General features: G+C 45.5%; 2 protein-coding genes across 2 annotated transcripts in view; both read right to left on the bottom strand.

The window, feature by feature from the left end:
- LOC140421390 (uncharacterized) overlaps positions 1 to 11,271 on the bottom strand; it is a 34,614-nt gene extending 23,343 nt beyond the window's left edge. Inside the window, exon 1 of the transcript XR_011946732.1 lies at positions 11,075 to 11,271. The gene's annotated coding sequence lies outside the window, so the exon portion shown is untranslated. The remainder of the gene's footprint in view (positions 1 to 11,074) is intronic.
- A 2,695-nt stretch (positions 11,272 to 13,966) lies between these two features.
- The window catches only part of LOC140421376 (uncharacterized), a 56,058-nt gene continuing 48,390 nt past the window's right edge, over positions 13,967 to 21,634 (bottom strand). Inside the window, exons 2-3 of the transcript XR_011946722.1 lie at positions 14,580 to 14,707; positions 13,967 to 14,438 (exon numbers count right to left, since the gene is read on the bottom strand). The gene's annotated coding sequence lies outside the window, so the exon portion shown is untranslated. The remainder of the gene's footprint in view (positions 14,439 to 14,579; positions 14,708 to 21,634) is intronic.

The raw sequence follows: 21,634 nt of genomic DNA, 5'->3' as shown, positions 1-21,634 counted from the left end.
GTTGCACAAGGTTAAATCTCACGGGATCCAGGATGAGGTAGCAAATTGGATACAAAATTGGCTTGGCGACAGAAGCCAAGTTGTAGAAGGTTGTTTTTCCAACTGGAGGCCTGTGACCAGCGATGTGCCTCAGGGATCAGTGCTGGGTCCACTGTTATTTGTTATTGAAATTAATGATTTGGAGGAGAATGTAGGAGGCATGGTTAGTAAGTTTGCAAATGACACCAAGATTCAGTGAAGAATGTTATTTAGGATTGCATCAGAACTTGATCAATTGGGCCAGTGGGCCGATGAATGGCAGATGGGAATTAAATTTAGATAAATGTGAGGTGATACATTTTGGTTGATCGAATCGGGGCAGGACCTACTCAGTTAATGGGAGGGAGTTGGGGAGAGTGAAAGAACAAAGAGATCGAGGAGTACAGGTTCATAGCTCCTTGAAAGTGGAGTCAGATGTGGACAGGGTGATGAAGAAGGCATTCGGCATACTTGGTTTCATTGGTGAGAACATTGAATACAGGAGTTGGGACGTCTGGCTGAACTTGTACAAGACATTGGTATGGCCACATTTAGAGCACCGTGTACATTTCTGGTCCTATTATAGAAAGGATATTATTAAACTAGAAAGAGCGCAGAAAAGATTTACTCGGATGCGATCAGGACTTGATGGTTTGAGTTATGAGAGGCTGGATAGACTAGGACTTTTTTCCCTGGAGAATAGAAGGCTTAAGGGTGATCTTACAGAGGTCTGTAAAATAATGAGGGGCATAGATAAGGTAGATAGTCAACATCTTTTCCCAAAGGTAGAGGAGTCTAGAACTAGAGGGCATAGGTTTAAATTGAGAGGGGAGAGATATAAAAGAGTACAGAGGGGAATTTTTTTCATACAGAGGCTTGCGAGTATCAGACAGTTCTATGGGAAAGCTGGGTATAGAGGGTTATGGGCCAAATGCGGGCAATTTGGACAAGCTCAGTGGTAAAAACTGGGCGGCATGGACAAGTTGGGCCGAAGGGCCAGTTTTCATGCTGTAAACCTCTCTGACTCTATACAACTGCAGCAAAACATCCCTACATTTATATTAGATTTCCTTTGCAATAAACAATATTCCACTGACCTTCCGAATCACTTGCTGTACCTGCAGACTAACTTGGGATCGGGCACCGGGATCCCTCTGTACCTCAGAGTTCTGCAATCTCCCTCCATTTAAATAATAGTTTTATTTACACTTCCTGACAAGGTGGACAATTCACATTTTCCAAAGTTATGCTCCATTTGTCATTTGCCCACTCACTTAACATATTTGTAGTCCTTTGCAGACTCCTTAAATCCACCTCACAAATTACTTTCATACCCGTCTTTAAGCATCAGAAAATTTAGCCGCCATTCAATCCCGTCATCCAACACATTCATATAGATTGTAAATGGGTGAGAGCCCAGCACTGATCCTGGTGACATTCCACTTGTCACATCTTACCCACCCAGAAATGACCCATTTATACCTACTGGCTGCTTCCTGTTAGCTAACCAATCCTCTATCCATGCTGATGTGTTGCCCCCACACCATGAGCTCATATTTTGTGTAATAATCTTTGATGTGGCTCCTTGGGAAATACCTTCTGCAAATCCAGACAAAGCACATCTACAGGTTCTCCTTTATTGACATCCCTTGTTACTTCCTCAGAGAACATTGATAAATTAGTCAGTCACGATTGATTCCCTGAACCCATTTTCAAACACTGTCAAAAGAAAATTCAAATCCCCTCTACCCCTCCGGCTCCTTTGCCAATTACCTTAGAGGGACTCATTTTCTGTTAACCTCTCACCCACTTTCCTGAAAGTGAACAGATTTAATCAGGAAATGTCCAACAAATTCAAATATTTTCCTGTTAAAAGATTATTGACGAAATAGAACATGGTTAAAAAAAACTAACAGAAAATTACTTGAGGATCAAAGATAACCAGAGTAACAGAATGTTAACAATATTCTGGTCCCAAATGGTTTCCCTTCGACTCCTCTGTACCCTGTTCCCATGACTCCCCACTTTGGACAAGGGGGCACTGAACCCGGGGGGTAACATCACCATCAGCACCGGTCACCCTCGCCCCTGAACCCCGATTGGTTGTTGGTGCAGTTCCCAGCCGGTCCTCCAGCACCTTCCTGTCTCTATTAGCGACACCCAATGTGGCAGTTTCCCAATGTGGCACAGGTCCCGTCATTCTCAGCTAAATTCAGCCCTCAGCTCCATCAACTGGCTGTCAGTGACATGAGCAATAGAGACAGAAAGGTGCCAGAGGGTCAAATAGGAAGACAAAACTTGTGGATTTGGACCCCCATAAAGTTCAGCAACTTCTTATAAAAAATTCAAATCCCCAGTCAACAAATTAAAGGATCACACGACGGGACTTCAAGTTTTATGACTTTTAATACAACAAACAAACAAACTAGAAGCTACTTTAACTTGGAAACCTACACATAAACTATAAAATAGAACTTTCCCCTTTTACATAACCGACAATCACACTCCACGATTATAGTTAATCTGTCTTGGAAGTCGAAATTTAATTGTCTCAGAACCTGTTCAAAGTGATGATTCATTGCCCGAGGATTTACTTCAGTACTTCAACCAAGACACTGAGAAACAAAGGGAGAATAGAATAGAATGTGAATTGGCAAAATACATAAAGATTGACTGTTAAAGCTTCTGTGGCTACATAAAAAGGAAACGTTTGGCTCAGACAAAGGTTTGTCTGTTCCAGATAGAGTCAGGAGAATTTAGAATGAGAAATAGAGATCTCTCCAGCCACCTCGTTGAACACTCTGGGATGTAGATCATCAGCTTTTGGGGATTTATTCACTTTCAACCCCTGGATAACTGGGGCTCTTTCTGGGGAAGGTGGGACCTCTACAGACAGGATGGTCTACATCTGAACCTGAGGGGCACAAATATCCTGGGGGGGGGGAGATTTGTTAGTGCTCTATGGGGGGGTTTAAACTAATGCAGCAGGGGCATGGGAACCTGGATTGTAGTTTTAGGGTAAGGGAGAATGAGAGTATAGAGGTCAGGAGCTCAGATTTGACGTCGCAGGAGGGGGCCAGTGTTCAGGTAGGTGGTTTGAAGTGTGTCTACTTCAATGCCAGGAGTATACGAAATAAGGTAGGGGAACTGGCAGCATGGGTTGGTACCTGGGACTTCGATGTTGTGGCCATTTCGGAGACATGGATAGAGCAGGGACAGGAATGGATGTTGCAGGTTCCGGGGTTTGGTGTTTTAGTAAGCTCAGAGAAGGAGGCAAAAGAGGGGGAGGTGTGGCGCTGCTAGTCAAGAGCAGTATTACGGTGGCGGAGAGGATGCTAGATGGGGACTCATCTTCCGAGGTAGTATGGGCTGAGGTTAGAAACAGGAAAGGAGAGGTCACACTGTTGGGAGTCTTCTATAGGCCTCCAAATAGTTCTAGGGATGTAGAGGAAAGGGTGGCGAGGATGATCCTGGATAAGAGCGAAAGTAACAGGGTAGTTATTATGGGAGACTTTAACTTTCCAAATATTGACTGGAAAAGATATAGTTTGAGTACATTAATTGGGTCGTTTTTTTGTACAGTGTGTGCAGGAGGGTTTCCTGACACAGTTTGTTGACAGGCCAACAAGAGGCGAGGCCACGTTGGATTTGGTTTTGGGTAATGAACCAGGCCAGGTGTTGGATTTGGAGGTAGGAGAGCACTTTGGGGACAGTGACCACAATTCGGTGACGTTTACGTTAAGGATGGAAAGGGATAAGTAGACACCGCAGGGCAAGAGTTATAGCTGGGGGAAGGGAAATTATGATGCCATTAGACGTGACTTGGGGGGGATAAGGTGGAGAAGTAGGCTGCAAGTGTTGGACACACTGGATAAGTGGAGCTTGTTCAAGGATCAGCTACTGCGTGTTCTTGATAAGTATGTACCGGTCAGACAGGGAGGAAGGTGCCGAGCGAGGGAACCGTGGTTTAACAAAGAAGTGGAATCTCTTGTTAAGAGGAAGAAGGAGGCCTATGTGAAGATGAGGTGTGAAGTTTCAGTAGGGGCGATGGATAGTTACAAGGTAGCTAGGAAGGATCTAAAGAGAGAGCTAAGACGAGCAAGGAGGGGACATGAAAAGTATTTGGCAGGAAGGATCAAGGAAAACCCAAAAGCTTTCTATAGGTATGTCAGGAATAAGCGAATGACTAGGGAAAGAGTAGGACCAGTCAAGGACAGGGATGGGAAGTTGTGTGTAGAGTCTGAAGAGATAGGCGAGATACTAAATGAATATTTTTCGTCAGTATTCACTCAGGAAAAAGATAATGTTGTGGAAGAGAATGCTGAGCTCCAGGTAAATAGATTAGATGGCATTGAGGTACGTAGGGAAGAGGTGTTGGCAATTCTGGACAGGCTGAAAATAGATAAGTCCCCGGGACCTGATGGGATTTATCCTAGGATTCTCTGGGAGGCCAGGGAAGAGATTGCTGGACCATTGGCTTTGATTTTTATGTCATCATTGGCTACAGGAATAGTGCCAGAGGACTGGAGGATAGCAAATGTGGTCCCTTTGTTCAAAAAGGGGAGCAGAGACAACCCCGGCAACTATAGACCGGTGAGCCTCACGTCTGTAGTGGGTAAAGTTTTGGAGGGGATTATAAGAGACAAGATTTATAATCATTTAGATAGGAATAATATGATCAGGGATAGTCAGCATGGCTTTGTGAAGGGTAGGTCATGCCTCACAAACCTTATCGAGTTCTTTGAGAAGGTGACTGAACAGGTAGACGAGGGTAGAGCAGTTGATGTGGTGTATATGGATTTCAGCAAAGCGTTTGATAAGGTTCCCCACGGTAGGCTATTGCAGAAAATACGGAGGCTGGGGATTGAGGGTGATTGAGAGATGTGGATCAGAAATTGGCTAGCTGAAAGAAGACAGAGGGTGGTGGTTGATGGGAAATGTTCAGAATGGAGTTCAGTCACAAGTGGAGTACCACAAGGATCTGTTCTGGGGCCGTTGCTGTTTGTCATTTTTATCAATGACCTAGAGGAAGGTGCAGAAGGGTGGGTGAGTAAATTTGCAGACGATACTAAAGTCGGTGGTGTTGTCGATAGTGTGGAAGGATGTAGCAGGTTACAGAGGGATATAGATAAGCTGCAGAGCTGGGCTGAGAGGTGGCAAATGGAGTTTAATGTAGAGAAGTGTGAGGTGATTCACTTTGGAAGGAATAACAGGAATGTGGAATATTTGGCTAATGGTAAAGTTCTTGAAAGTGTGGATGAGCAGAGGGATCTAGGTGTCCATGTGCATAGATCCCTGAAAGTTGCCACCCAGGTTGATAGGGTTGTGAAGAAGGCCTATGGAGTGTTGGCCTTTATTGGTAGAGGGATTGAGTTCCGGAGTCAGGAGGTCAAGTTGCAGCTGTACAGAACTCTGGTACGGCCGCATTTGGAGTATTGCGTACAGTTCTGGTCACCACATTATAGGAAGGACGTGGAGGCTTTGGAGCGGGTGCAGAGGAGATTTACCAGGATGTTGCCTGGTATGGAGGGAAAATCTTATGAGGAAAGGCTGATGGACTTGAGGTTGTTTTCGTTGGAGAGAAGAAGGTTAAGAGGAGACTTAATAGAGGCATACAAAATGATCAGGGGGTTGGATAGGGTGGACAGTGAGAGCCTTCTCCCGCGGATGGAAATGGCTGGCACGAGGGGACATAGCTTTAAACTGAGGGGTAATAGATATAGGACAGAGGTCAGAGGTAGGTTCTTTACGCAAAGAGTAGTGAGGCCGTGGAATGCCCTACCTGCTACAGTAGTGAACTCGCCAACATTGAGGGCATTTAAAAGTTTATTGGATAAACATATGGATGATAAAGGTATAGTGTAGGTTAGAAGACTTTTGTTTCGGTGCAACATCGTGGACCGAAGGGCCTGTACTGCGCTGTATTGTTCTATAACCCCATTCATTTCTCCAGTACAACTTCTTCACCAATACTCATCTCCACCAGTCCCTTGGTTCTCTGGTGTTTTGGGGACAATTTCTGTATCTTCCTCTGTGAAGACAGACATTGTTTAGTTTCTCTGCATTTCCTCATTCCCCATTCTAAACTCTCCTGTCTCTGCCTGAAATGGACCCACATTGGTCTTTGCTAATCTTTTCCTTTTCACATTCCTGCAGAAGCTTTTCCAGTCGGTTTTTATGTTTCTCGCCAGTTTGCTCTCATCAGTTTCTTGGTCCTCCTTTGCTGAATTCTAATGGATCTCATGGAATCTTTAACTTTTCTTGTTAGTCACGGTTGCATCACTTTTCCTGTTGGATTTTTGTTCCTGAAAGGAATCTATATTTGTTGTGTATATGTGAAATAAAAGTTGCAAAAATCCCAGAGGTCCATAAGCTGCTCTCACCTTTGACAGAGAGAGAGCTGACTGGAGGTGATTTAACCTGAGGGTCAACACACCTCAGGCAAGGGGCCTGGTTGAGAAGGCGAGGCCTTCATGAATAAACTCAGCCAGTATGGGAGTTGAATCCTCTTTGTTGGCCTTGCTCTGCAACACAAACCAGCCGTGCAGCCAACTGAGCTAACCGACCCCTGATAAATATGTAATAATTCCTTAAATATTAGGTATTCCCTGTACCAATCAGTTTCCTAGTCCACCTCAGGCAACTTGACGCTGATAACCTGATAGTTTCCTTCTGTCAGGGACACCCAGATAACTTAAACAAAGTAACCATGTAACCACCAGGGCCCATCTCCATGGCAACGAAGCATGCTTTGGGGGGTTTGAAACAGAAATGGAAACTAAATATCTTCAAACTTCCAAACATCCTTTCACTCTGTGATCCTTGTGCAATTTTGAAGCCAGGTTTTAGCAACCAGGCTCAAAGAGAATCAGCCCACTGGAGGCAAGGTGGTGAGACCGGCCAGTCCAGCATAAAGAAACCCTCCGACCATCCCACTGACCACCTGTCAGAATTAACAAAATGCAGTCCTGGGTGTAGAGCAGAAACAATAACAGCAGAATCCAAGCCCTGTAATCGATTATGAAATTGTTGGTGTCACAGCAAGTCCAATGAAACATGCAATCACGTCTCACATTGAGAAGTGGATGGCCTCTCCCCAGTGTGAACTCGCTGGTGTCTCCGCCGGTTGGATAATAGAGTAAATCCTTTCCCACACTGAGAGCAGGTGAATGGCCTCTCCCCAGTGTGAACTCGCTGGTGTATCTGCAGGTGAGATAACTGAGTGAATCCCTTCCCACACTGAGAGCAGGTGAATGGCCTCTCCCCAGTGTGAACTCGCTGGTGTGTCTGCAGGTGAGATAACCGAGTGAATCCCTTCCCACACTGAGAGCAGGTGAATGGCTTGTCCCCAGTGTGAACTCGCTGGTGTGACTGCAGGGTGGATAAATGTGCAAATCCTTTCCCACACTGAGAGCAGGTGAATGGCCTCTCCCCAGTGTGAACTCGCTGGTGTGTCTGCAGGTGAGATAACTGAGTGAATCCCTTCCCACACTGAGAGCAGCTGAATGGCCTCTCTCCAGTGTGACTGCGTCGATGAAGCTCCAGCAGAGATGGGGCTTTGAATCCCTTCCCACAGTCCCCACATTTCCACGGTTTCTCCATGTTTTGGGTCTCCTGACGTCTCTCCAGGCAGGACAATCAGTTGAAGCCTCGTCCACAACACGAGTACGGTCCCTCCCCGCTCTGAATATTGTGATGTTTTTCAGATTGTGTCACTGGTTAAAGCTCTTTCCTCAGTCAGTTCACTGGAACACCCCCACTCGGGTGTGTGTTGTGTGGGTCTTGGTGTTTTTCCAGTCACACTGATGTTTCCACAGTCAGTTCACTGGAACTCTCTCACTCGGGTGTGTGTTGTGTGGGTCTCGGTGCTTTTCCTGTCACACTGATGGTTGAAATATTTAGCTGACTGTTCGGGGAAACATTTCTCCTTCTAGATTCAAAGCCCGATGATATCCAGGTTCTAAGGAAAGAAGTGACTGTCAGATCGAGACGTAATGTTTGAGATTTCTGTCTGTAATTCCTCCTCGTCTAATATCCTGTAAAAACAATTTCCAAAATTCATCACTGTCAGTACAGGATAGAAACTCAGAACAGACAATTCTAGTTTCTATGTCACTTTTTTTCCTCTCTCTTATTCCCCGAAAGCTGTAAATGTCCATACCACACATTCCCTCCAATCTCACTCTGCTGTATCTCATATTGACCCTCCTAATTCTCCTGAAGGTGCTGATTCAGGTTGATTAACAAATCCAAGCTCACAGCTTCCTGTCCAGGAGATCATAACAAATGTGAGCTGCAGTCGACCATTCGGCCCATCGAGCCTGATCCATTCAATGGGACCATTGGCTAATCTACCTCAGCACCGTTTTCCCACACTATCCCTCATATCCCTCGACATCTTCAATATCTAGAAACCGATCAGTCTGTGTCTTGAAAATATTTGATGACTGAAGCTCCAGAATCCTCGGGGATAGAGAATACCAAATCTTCACCACATCGTCGAGTAAAGAAATCCCTTCTCATCTCAGCTTTCTCTCCATTTACCTGCAAGTTCCGCATAACACTCAACATCCTCATCAATCAGATTTCTGACTGGGAGTGGGGAGGTGTCAGGCATGCGATACAGGTGCGGGAGTAGCTGCTTTTCCACAGGTTCTGGTGCCACTAACCTACAATCTGACACTTATCCTGATTGCCTGGCACTCATCTACCTAATCCTTGAATTCATATTCGTTATCGTGTCCCTGGAAGATTTCAGGGTTCGGATTGGTAGGATTATGCTGGAAAAAGTGAAGAAATGCATTGATAAAACAGCACAGGTGGATTCAGTGGGAATGGAGCCGCCTTTTCAACATGGCGGCCTGACCCTCAGGAGGTCTCTCGACCGCTAGGAGGTCTCTCGACCCCACGCTCTCTGGGGCTCTCTGGGAGGCGGCAAAAATGATGACTGTCAACATTATCCGTGTTACTGACCAGAGGCGGAGTGTGCTGACTCAATATCTGTGAGCTCATGAGGCCCAGCTCCAAAACGCCATGAAGAGGCTCGATGGTCCGGAGGAGAGAATCCTGAACATTCAGCAAGATGCTTCCGTCGAATTCAATCCTTTGAAAACCAGCCGAGTGGCTGGCGGAGGTCCTGGAGAACTGAGGTTCGGAGAAAGAACATCTGAGTCATTGGCCTGTCAGATGGTCATCATAGAATTTACAGTGCAGGAGGCCACTCGGCCCATCGAGTCTGCGCCTTGGAAACAGCACCCCACCCAAGCCCATACCTCCACCCCATCCCCGTAACCCCACCTAACCTTTTATTTGGGCACGGAGGGCAATTTATCGTGGCCAATCCACCGAACCTGCACATCTTTGGACTGTGCGAGGAAACTTGAGCACCCGGCGGAAACCCACGCAGACACGGGGAGAATGTGCAGACTCCGCACAGATAGTGACCCAAGCTGGGAATCGAACCTGGGACCCTGGATCTACCACTGTGCTACTGTGCTGCCCATAAATTATGATATTTTCTGTCCATTTAGTGTGGAGAGTAAGACTCCCGTTAGGTTCTTAGAGGATTGACTGCCACGTTTTCTCGAGCTGGATGTGAAGCCTGGGCGTTCCAAATTAGAAAGGGAGCATCGGTCTTTGAGGCCGAGGGATAGTTTTCATCCCAGGCCTGTAATCATTCGCTTCCACAACTTGAGAGAATGTCCTGGAGAGGGAACGATGAGGTGGAACCTGGCTGCAGGAAGGAGTGAGGATTTACTTCTTCCAGGAATTTCGGCAGCAACACAAACGAAGCGTCGAGGCCTCGATGAGGTTCAAAGGCAACGCAAGGCTGTGCGGCGTGAATTACGTTGTGCGTTATCCTGAGACCCGAAAAATGGTATCCAACAACTCCGTCAAGTCTTTCAATAATCCAACTATTACCTTGGCCTTCATGAAATCCATGAAGGGCAAGGATCTGAAGGGATGGTTTGCAGCTCGAACTAACTCAGGTGCTAATCAGGACTCTTCGCCCTATCATGGTATCGTTGTCTGAATTTCAGAATCACAGAAATACACACAGGGACAGGAGTAGGCCATTCATCCCCTCGCATCTGTCCTGCCATTTAGTGAGATCATGGCTGATCTGTGACCTAACTCCATATCCCTGAATATCTTTGCTTAACAAAACTCTACCTCCGATTTAAACTTAACAACTGATCCAGCTTCACCTGCTGTGTGTGGGAGAGAGTTCCAAACCTCTCCCACCCTGTGTGTGAAGATGTTCTTCCGAACATCTCTCCAGAACGGTCTAGCCCTAATTTTTAGACAATGATCCCTAATTTTAGAATCTCCAACCAGTGGAAATAGTTGATCTTTATCTACCCTGTCTTTCCCTGTTAATATCTTAAATACATCAATTAGATCACACCTTAAATGTCTAAATTCCAGCAAAAACAGGCCTAATTTGTGGTTAAAACTTTGGGTCCGAGTCTCTGCAATCTCTCACTCGCCTCCAACAGCATCCTGGGACACAATTCATCCAGAGCTAGTAATCTAATAAACTTACTGGGCGGCACGGTAGCATAGTGGTTAGCACTGCTGCTTCACAGCACCAGGGATCCAGGTTCGATTCCGAGCTTGGTTCGCTGTCTGTGTGGAGTCTGCTCATTCTCCCTGTGTCTGCGTGTGTTTCCTCTGGGTGCTCCGGTTTCCTCCCACAAGTCCCGAACGATGAGCTTAGTAGGTGAATTGGACATTCTGAATTCTCCCTCTGTGTGCCCGAACAGGCGCCGGAGTGTGGCGACTGGGGGATTTTCACAGTAACTTCATTGCAGTGTTAATGTAAGCCTACTTGTGACAATAATAAAGATTATTATGAATGGGCCAAATGGCCTCTATCCGTGCTGTAAAGAGAGGGAATGAACGAGAAGGACTTTACAGAGAAAGTGCCAAAGCCACAACATTCACCAGCTCTGAGGACACACCTTAGCTCCCTTTCCAATCTGAAAGCAGCCTGAGCTGGATTTACATTCCCCTTAATTGATCATTGCTGGGTGATAATCCTGTACTTCCTCACCTCACACCACTGTGACAGCACCTTCACTACACAGACTGCAGCAACTGACCAAACATCACCTTCCCAGTTATTCCTGAAGGCACCGCCATCCCAACCTGGCCCCTTGCCTGAGGTGTGGTGATCCTCAGGTCACATCACCGCCGGTCAGCTCTCTCCCGGGACCAGGCCCTGGTTCACAGCCGCCATCTTGGGGAAGCAGAGCGCATGCGCTAGCGTCTTGGCGATGCAACAGTTAGTAGGCGGGGCCTGAAGGTTTCTGTTCTCCAGCCGGGTCCTAGCGCCTGCAGAGTTGGTCTTTGGTAAACAGGTTCCAAAAAATTTCACCCACTCCCAAACTGAATTTGATGTTTGTGGCCTGGAGGTGTCTGTGGATCACGTAGACATTCAGTGTGAGAGGCTGCAGCCTCTGTATAGTTACCTGAAGGCGGTTATACAGCGTTTGATTACATTTCATGATCCTTTCCAGTTCATTATCGGGATGTTTGTGTGATATTTTCTTACCCTCAGAGTGATCTTTCTTTATTTAAAATACATTTCAGCAGCAGGCTGACTGGTGATTTTTAAACCGAAGATGGTTATTTATTGTCACACAATTTCCCTGGATGTTTGAACATCTCAGTCTGTCTTATTCACACTCACTGACACATGAACAGAAATTAGATACAGATCAAGTTGAAGCTGTAATGATGAAAATGGAATGTAGACTGCAGTCTTTATATTGCTGCAGGTCTGTTGTCTTGTTATTGAGCTAATCCTTTAGTTGGAGTGAAGCGTTTTTAGAAACAAATAATTCTCATGAGTCTCTGAAGCTTCTTGTAGATGAATAGCTCGGAGGTTGGTTCTCAGGTGGACTTGGAAGCTGGAATAAGTACAGTACTGTGGCTGCACTGGAAAACATTCAGCTCTGCTGGTTCAGCAGGTTCCTGGTGCGTCAGGTGCTTCTCACACACACATTTGCTTTGTTCAGGGTTTATTATACTGCATCCCTGACAATTAACTGCAGGGTTAAAACTCTGAGACCCAGAACACCCGATACAATAGCAGTTTACGATGCTCACTCACGCTTATCTCTGTCCAAATTCGAGCTCATTCTCCGGTGTTCAATATGGCTCTTGGAGACCGACAGTCCAGAGATTTCATGCTCCTCAAATGCTGGTTCATCCTGACACAACGAGACATTTAAACTTCGCAGGTGGCTGCAAAGTTTCCTTATTCGGGACCGTGTTTAATTAAATATTGGTCACAGAATCGAATATTACCCACAGTTTAATGTCCATAATAACCTGTTAAGTTGCAGCCATCATGACAAAGTTTGTGGATCTTACAGTCTATAATATCTAGTATCCTTGTGCTGAGCGTGACATCCTGAATCTACTCTTGGGTGTTATTAAAACAGTGCATTGTAGCTGGGTGGTGTGGGCGGGACGGTAGCACAGTGGTAATGAAATTAAAACGAAAATCACTTATTGTCACAAGTAGGCTTCAAATGAAGTTGCTGTGAAAAGCCCCTAGTCGCCACATTCCAGTACCTGTTCGGGGAGGCTGGTACTGGAATTGAACCGCGCTGCTGGCCTGCCTTGGTCTGCTTTCAGAGCCAGTGATTTAGCCCTGTGCTAAACAGCCCCTGCACTGTTAGCACTGTTGCTTCACAACTCCAAGGTCCCAGGTTCGATGCCAAGCTTGGATCACTGTCTGTGTGGAGTCTGCAAGTTCTCCCTGTGGGTTTCCTCCGGGTGCTCCGGTTTCCTTCCACAAGTCCCGAAAGACATGCTGTTGGGTGAATTGGACATTCTGAATTCCCCCTCTATGTACCCAAATATGCGCCGGAGTGTGGTGGCTAGGGACTTTTCACAGTAACTTCATTGCAGTGTTAATGTAAGGCTACTTGTGACAATAAAGATTATTATTAATATTATTATGGAGGCGGATGGGTGGTTACTCTGGCTGCCGACCGCTGTTCTGTGGTCTTGTCTATTCCCAATGGCCCTGCAGAGGGAGCATGCGCTATCCACCAGAATGTTTGACACCTTCCACAACCAGTGGACACCTCAGCGGACAGAGTGTTTCAGAGACACTGGGAACAATATTCTGGTTCAGTTAGGAAGGTTCCCAACACTTTTGTTGGGACTTCTAGCTGATTTGGGTCTTTTATTTTGACTGGACCACATGCTTGGGAAAAGCAAGAGAGGAAAGAAGGTTCGATAGAAACTAGAATGATCTGTTGTGAATTTCTATCCTATTCTTAAAATGATAATTTTTGTAAACTTCTTTTTCAGGCATTAGAACGGGAGGATTGGCAGCCTGGCAACTCGAACCAAATATAACATCGAGATCTGACAGTCACTCAATTCATTAGGATCTAAATATCACAAACTGTCAATGTGCTTGTCTGTTCTGACTGTGGGAAGATATTTCAAACATCAGTGTGACTGGAAAAGCCCCGAGACACACACACACCTGAGTGGGAGTGATCCAGTGAACTGACTGTGGAAAGAGCTTTAACCAGTTACACAGCCTGAAAAATCATCTTGTTTCCTCTTGTGGGAGAGTCTAAGACCAAAGGGCATAATCTCAGAGTAAGGGATCTCAAATTTAGGACCGAGATGAGGAGACATTTCTTCTCTCAGAGGGCAGTGAATCTGGAATTCTTTAGCTGGCATTCTGTCTCTGGAGTTTACCAAAATAAGGCAAAGGTGAAGTTGGCTTTACCCGGATGGGCCGCTTGGTGGCGCAGTGGCGCTTTCACTGAGGGGCCATGAGTTCAGTAACATCCCAGACGGGACTGGTGAGAAATATCTGTCTGGGAAAGGGGAGAAAACTATATAATCGGGGAAATGGAGCGCTCCCGAAGGACCTGAGAGAAAGGAGTTCGGCAAAGTCTTATTTTCTTAATTTTTCATTCAATATTTATTACAATTTCAGAGAAAATATTACAGAAAAGCTTATTTTGAATTAACAAAAGGGAACATAACGATTGAGGGTCACACTGAGAACAGAACACATGCCCTCTGAGCTGCCAAATGTATGTACAACTGTAACAGACATCAGAAAGAGAGAACAGGAGCTCAACATAAAGGGAAGGCAACTGTTGTAAATAAGGTACGAGATAAGTTACTTATTTAGACATGACATTGAGAGAAATTATTAGCTACAATTACATTACAGCCAAAATTACCTCGTACATTTCAAACTGAAAAACAGAAATACTGTCCATGATTGTCTCAGTTACAGATGCAGAATAATAAACTGAGAGAATTTTACTGTGAGAGTCACCAAGAGGAGGTATTGTATTTGTGTCACACGCACATCACAATAAACAGTTGAGGAAAATCTACAGCGTCCGAAAGTCAACCGATCATTTGATCTGCAAAAGAGAGAGAAAATTACGAAGCAGATGTTTATAATCTGGGACATTGATGTTAGAGTTTTTAATCAATCAAACATTTAGAGATTTTTGAAACGGGCTTCTGTCAGTTTGAAGTGTGAGTGGATTGAATCTTCTCACCTTCACCAGAGTGACTGCAGCGCTGTAGGACATGCTCAGGAAGAACAGGGTGATGAATGTGGAAGCGGTTGTCCAGATGTTCCCGTTATCATCCTCATAGTCTTCAGTCCAGGTGTGGTCTGTGGTATCTACGAGGATAGAGCAAATAAATATAATCAGATTGTTTATTAATCCAGGATATATTTTTAATATTCTCGCTTCATTTTCTCCCGCTGCTAATTCATTCTTTAATATATTTGTCATTGCATATCTACTGTTGAGTTTGTGACACTCAGAAATCGATCTCTGTGACTTGTTTCTTCCAAGTAAGGGGCAAGGTAGCGTGGCCAATCCACCTCTCCTGCACATCTTTGGGTTGTGGGGTGAGACCCACGGGTCACGGAGAAACTCCACTGGGACAGAGACCCAGGAGCGGGATCAACCCCAGGTCCATGGTGGCGTGAGGCAGCAGTGCTAACCACTATGCCACCGTGCCGCCATTGCCTGCCGTTTGTGTTTGTTCTTTATCTTTTGTGTCTGTGTAGATGCGAAATTCGTGTTTTGCTTTACTCTTCTTTTGTGTGTCCCGATGTCTTTGTAAGTGTCATTGTGTGTTCATGTGTCAATGAGTATTGATCTGTGTATTTGTGTGTCAGCGCCTGTCTGTGAACTTTGTTTATCTTCTGTTAATCTGTATGTATGAGTGTTTTATTGTGTGTGTTTGTGTGTTGAAGTCTATGTTTATATATTAATCCCTACTGTATATAAGTTTATACTTCACTGCCCAGTAATGAAAGTGTTAATGTGTCTTTATACGTTCAACATGCATGTCAGTGTCTTAATGTTTGTGTCTGGATAAATGCGTTTGTGTGTTTGTTGATGCGTGTGTTTCATCATAGAATCATTATCGTAAAATCCCTACTGTTCCGAACGAGGCCATTCGGCCCATTCAGTCTGCACCGACCCTCCGAAAGAGCACTCTACCTGGACGCCTGCCCCTGCCCTATCTCCAGAACCTCGTAACCCCACCTAACGTTGTGGGCACTAAGGGGTAATATAGCATGGCCAATCCACCTAACCTGCACATCCTTGGACTGTGGGAGGAAACCGGAGCACGCGGAGGAAACACGGACACGGGACAATGTGGAAACTCCACACCGACAATCCCCCAAGGCTGGAATTGAACCCGGGTTTCTGGCGCTGTGAGGCAGCAGTGCTATTTGAGCGTTGATGGTTGTTTATAACTATCTATTGATGTGTATTGATGACTCTCTGTGTATTCATGTGTGTTCGTGTTAATGAGTGTAAGTGTATGCTAATATGTGTCCACCTGATTAGTGTGCTAACGTGGATTATTGTCTCTGTTTGAATGGAAATATTTCTGTCATCGTGAAATTCTGCTAATGTATATGTTATTGGTTATATTTGTGTTCCATATTCTTCTGTCAATCTGCTTGTCTCGTTTCATATGTTTGTGTATCTGTGTGGACATGTGGTTGTATGTGTCTGTGTACATTTGTGTACCCGCTTGTGTGTGTGGATGTGTGTGTGTATGTGCACGTGTGTATAAACATGTGCTTTCTTGTGTTTAGGTGCATGTTTGTGAATTTTTGCGTGTGTTTTTGTGTCAAAATATGTGTGGTTCGTTATGCCTGGGTGTATGTTTATGCATGTGTTTCTATGTGTGTCTATGTGTGTGTTTGTGTCTACGTGTGAGCGTGTGTGGGTCTGTGTGCATGTATGTGTAGTGTTTGTGTCTTAATCTGTCTGTGTATTTGTATCAGATGCCTGTAGCGTTGCCATTTGTGGGTATTATTGATACCGATGTAGAATATGTTGAACTTTCTGCTTATAAATGTGTTTTCTGTGAGTTGCAAGCTGACATCAGGTGACCGAATGCAAAAATACAAGGAGGTGCCTCAGGAGAGAACAGTGAAAACCCAGGGCGAATTCAATCACCAGTCTGGGTTTGGATTATGGGGAATCGGTTTTAGCATACTGATAGGACGAACAAGAGTGCTAAAACAATTATGTTGCACAAATAGATACTTTCAGACATCTTTATCATTATGGCCTTTTAAACCCTTCAGCCAGTAAGCTAAGTGCCGTCTTGTAATGTCAGTAACTGAGTTCTTAGTCTAGAGAACCGTTTACTTCCAAACTCCCTGCTTGGGGACTGGGAAGATATTGAGTTAATAATGTCCCTCTCTCTGGTCAGCTCAGCAAATTGCCTTTGGGTTCTCCCTGCTGGAGGTGGAGATACAGAAAGTTCACTCATCACCTTCCTCCTCTTTTGGTCGGGAAAGTGGAGGTAAAATGGGTCAGTATTGCCCCTTTGCTCTCTTTGTTGGGGAAGTGTGGGTACAGTGGATTAAATAATGCCCACCCACCTCTCTTTGTTGGGGAAGTGGGGAGACAGTGGATTAACAATTTCCCTTTCCCCTCTCTTTGACTAGGGATTATTGGTCTGTGTTTCTGTGTGACCCTCAATTCAGTTCCCAGTGGGTGTGATGCAGCAACTTAAAGCTGACATTAATTTTAATGGGATGGACAATGAGAGAAGCAGGAACACCGAGATCTAAATATGATGTGTTTGTTTGTCTGAAATGGGAAAGTATCCGATTTCTCCTCAGCGGGAGGAAAGTCAATGAAGATATTTTGCTGAATCCTGGAATGAATGAGTTTTGCTCTGTCTCTAACCCAGGGTGTATCTGAGCTGGGAGCACTGGTTGTATGAGACTTGGGGACCAGACCTGTAGAAATCCGGGTCTCATTGAACAGATCTGACCTTAGCAAAGTGGAAGCTCCATTAATTAAGTGGCTGTGCATTTAAATCACAATTGGAGGAAAACACCTTTATTATTTTTATTTTAGTTGCAAATATAACCAATAGATACTCATTATTGACATGAATTAACGGTGTCCATCAGAGCGAGGGAAATGTTCACAAAACTGGGGTTACCGCTGGATTTATCAACCGTTCTGTTGATGATCTTCAAGGGGATGGCTTCATGTCCCACCACACAGGAGTAAGAAGCGCCGCTGGCCCACTCCTCCGCTGCAATGGATAACAGGCTGTACATGAAGAAGGAGCTATTGCCGTTCTCCGCCATCACCTCGGTGTTCTTGTAGTTCCCGGGATTCACCTGCTTGTCATTGACGGTCCACTTGACGAAGATCTCTCGGGGGGAGAAACCTCTCACTAAGCAGCTGAGGGAGACGAATCTCTGAGCGGAGACGTCTTCAGCCGAGGGCAGGAGGACAGAGACGGACGGTTCCCGCGGATTGGGATCGGCAGAAAATGTACAATAAATGTCAATAAAATGGGGAATTCCGGAGACAATGGAACCGCGGGTTAGATGTGGGAGAAATGTGTTTTTGTTGGATTTTAAAGGTTTCCATTTGTTTGGGATCTGTCCGGTTTCCCAGCTCGGAGCTGAGGTGGACACAAGCCTTTACCCTGAGAATTTACGGTTATTGGATTCGAAAGTTTCAGAAAGTGTACAGCAGGGAAACAGGCCTGTTCTGTGCTGGTGTACAAACTCCACTCCAGGCTCCTCCCACCTTACCCCAAGAGGATTGGGAAACTGCCAATGTAACACCCTTATTGAAAAGGGAGGGAATCAAAAACAGGTAACTATAGGCCAGGGACATTAACAGCTGAGCATTTAAGCATACAGAGTGGAATCAAGCTGGGTCTGCCCGGCTTCGTGAAGGGTAAATCATGCCTGACAAATTTATTGCAATTCTTTGAGGTGATAACGAGAAGGCGAGAGAGAGGGGGACCAGTAGATGTGATATACATGAATTTCAAAACTGTGTTTAATAAGTGAATGTACTATTGCCATGGCTGCAGATACAAAAATAGAAAGGCAAGTGGTGAGGATTACAGAATATCCACAGAGGGACAGAGACAGCGTAACTTACTGAGTAAAAACTTGGCAGATGGAACATAATGTAGGAAAATGTGAGGTTAGACACTTTGGTAGGAGGAAGAACATAACGGAATATTATTTAGATGGAGAAAGACTGTAGAAAGCTAAAGGAACGGGGGAATTGGGGGTCCTCGTGCAGAAACCACACAAAGCAAGTTCTGCAGGTAATATGGAGACAAATTGAATGTTGACATTTATTTCAAAGGGAATAGAATATAAACATGGGGAAGTCGAGCTAAAACTATACAAGGCATTAGTTAGACTGCACCTGGTATACTTTGAATAGTTTTGGTGCCCTTATCTAAGGAAGACAATTGGTTTTGAAGGCAGTCCAGAGAAGGATCACGAGGTTGATCCCGAGTATGGAGGGATTTTCTTATGGGGAGAGGGTAAGTAGGCTGGGTTGTACTTATTGGAGTTTAGAGGAATGAAGGCAGCCGAATCGAGACATGAAAGATTCTCAGAGAGCTTCTTAGGAGGTTGTTTTCCCTTGTGGGATTTCTGTTTATTTTTCAATGCCTGCCGATTTTCCTGCCAAAAGCTTTTTTCAAAGAGATTGAGGGAAGGATTACTTTGTTCATATGGGGAGGGAAGGTGGCCAGAGTTAGAAAGGTGCTGCTACAGAGGGGAAGGCAGGCAGGGGGTTTGGGTCTTCCGAACCTGATGTATTACTACTGGGCGGTGAATGTGGAGAAGGTGCGGAGCTGGGTCAGTGGGGTTGATTCCCAGTGGATCAGAACGGACGAATGGAGGACAGTTTGTGCAGTGTGTCAGGATTGAAAGCACTAGCATCAGCGCCGCTCCCGATGGCCCCGGGGAAATACTCAGGGAGTCCCGTAATAATAGCTTCATTGAGAATTTGGAGGCAGTTTTGCCAACACTTCGGGTTGGGGGCAGGGTCAAGGGAAATGCCGATTCAGGGAAACCACAGATTTGAGCCAGGGAAGTGGGATGGAAATTTTCGGAAATGGGTGGCGAAGGGGATTAAGACACCAAAAGATTTGTTTCTTAGGGGTCGGTTTGCAAGTTTGAAGGAGCTGGAAGCGAAGTATGGGCTGGAGCAAGGGGAAATGTTTAGATACATGCTTGTTCGGGATTTTGCCAGAAAGGAGATACAGAGCTTCCCGGTGGAGCAGGTCTCCACATTGCTGGAGGAGGTGCCGATGACAGGGGGACTGGAGAAGGAGGTAGTGTCGGCAGTTTACAGAGCTATTTTGGAAGAGGAGAAGGCACCACTGGAAGGGATCAAAGCAAAGTGGGAGGAAGAGTTGGGCGAGCATATGGAGGAGGGGTTCTGGTGTGAGGTGCTCCGGAGAGTGAATGCCTCCACCTCATGCGTAAGTTTGGGGCTGGTACAGCTGAAGGTGGTATACAGAGCACACCTCACGAGGGCGAGGATGAGCCAATTCTTTGAAGGAGTAGAAGATGTGTGTGAACGTTGCGGGCGGGCGGGGGGAGGGGGGGGGCTGCTAATCATGTTCATATGTTTTGGTCCTGTCCAAAGCTAGAGGATTATTGGAAGGAGGATTTTAGGATAATTTCTAAAGTGGTGCACGTGAAACTGGCCCCTATTCGGGGTGTCAGACCACCCAGGGTTGGAAACGCGTGCGGAGGCAGATGTTGTAGCCTTCGCCTTGTTGCTCGCCCGAAGGCAGATCCTGATAGGTTGGAGATCAACCACTCCACCCTGTGCCCTGGCGTGACGGGGGACCTATTGGAATTCTTGACTCTTGAGAAGGTTAAGTTTGAAGTGAGGGGAAGGATGAAGGGGTTCTACAATTCATGGGCATTATTCATTATGCACTTTCAAGAAGCATATAACATAGAACATTAGTTGGGGCGGGTGGGTGGGAGGGTTGGGGGGAGGGTGTGTGTGTGTGTGTTAATGGCGACTATGGGTGATTCCTAATTCCTTTTTGTCATTTGTTTGTGTGAACATGCGGGCTAATGTTTGGGGTTTGGTGGGAGGATGGGATCGTTGTTATTGATATGGGGATTGACATATTTGTTACTGATTATTGTTTATTGTTGGTGGGTGTAAGTTTGGGAGAAAATGTGAAAAAGGAGGAGAATAAAAAAAATATTTTTAATTTTTTAAATAAACAGTGCCAGTGACTGTGAAAGACCCCTAGACGCTACATTCCGGTGCCTGTTTGGGTACACAGAGGGAGAATTCAGAATGTCCATATTACCTAACAGCACGTTTCGGGACATGTGGGAGGAAACCGGAGCACCCAGAGGAAAACCCACGCAGACACGGGGAGAACGTGCAGACTCCACAGACAGTGACCCAAGCTGGGAATCGAACCTGGGACCCTGGAGCTGTGAAGCAGCAGTGCTATACACTGTGCTACCATGCCTCCGATCCCACCCAGCGACAATGCACTGTTTTAATCAGACCCAAGAGTAGATTCAAGATGTCACGCTCAGCACAAGGATACTAGATATTATAGACTGTAAGATCCACAAACTCTGCCAAGATGGCTGCAACTTAACAGGTTATTATGGACATTAAACTGTGGGCAACATTCGATTCTGTGACCAATATTTAGTTAACACGGATCTGAGTAAGGAAACTTTGCAGCCACCTGTGAAGCTTAAATGTCTCGTTGTGTCAGGATGAACCAGCATTTGAGGAATATGAAATCTCGGGACTGTTGGTCTCCAAGTGTCATATTGAACACAGGAGAATGAGCTCGAATTGGGGCAGAGATAAGCGTGAGTGAGCATCGTAAACTGCTATTGTATCGCGGTGTTCTGGGTCTGAGTTTTAACCCTGCAGTTAATAGTCAGGGATGCAGTATAATAAACCCTGAACAAAGCAAATGTGTGTGTGAGAAGCACCTGAAGTACCAGGAACCAGCTGAAACAGCAGCGCTGAATGTCTCCCACTGCAGCCACAGTACTGTACTTATTCCAGCTTCTAAGGCCACCTGAGAACCAACCTCCTGGCTATTCACCTACAAGAAGCTTCAGAGACTCATGAGAATTATTTGTTTCTAAACACGCTTCACTCCAACTAAAGGACCTGCTCAACAAGAAGACAGTAGACCTGCAGAGATATAAAGACTGCAGTCTCCATTCCATTTTCATCATTACAGCTTCAACTTGATCTGTACCTAATTTCTGTGCATGTGTCAG

Source organism: Scyliorhinus torazame, chromosome 5, assembly GCF_047496885.1.
Source record: "Scyliorhinus torazame isolate Kashiwa2021f chromosome 5, sScyTor2.1, whole genome shotgun sequence".
Taxonomy (NCBI): Eukaryota; Metazoa; Chordata; class Chondrichthyes; order Carcharhiniformes; family Scyliorhinidae; genus Scyliorhinus; species Scyliorhinus torazame.
Note: the sequence above shows the minus strand (reverse complement) of the source record. Positions and strands in the feature narration are given on the sequence as shown.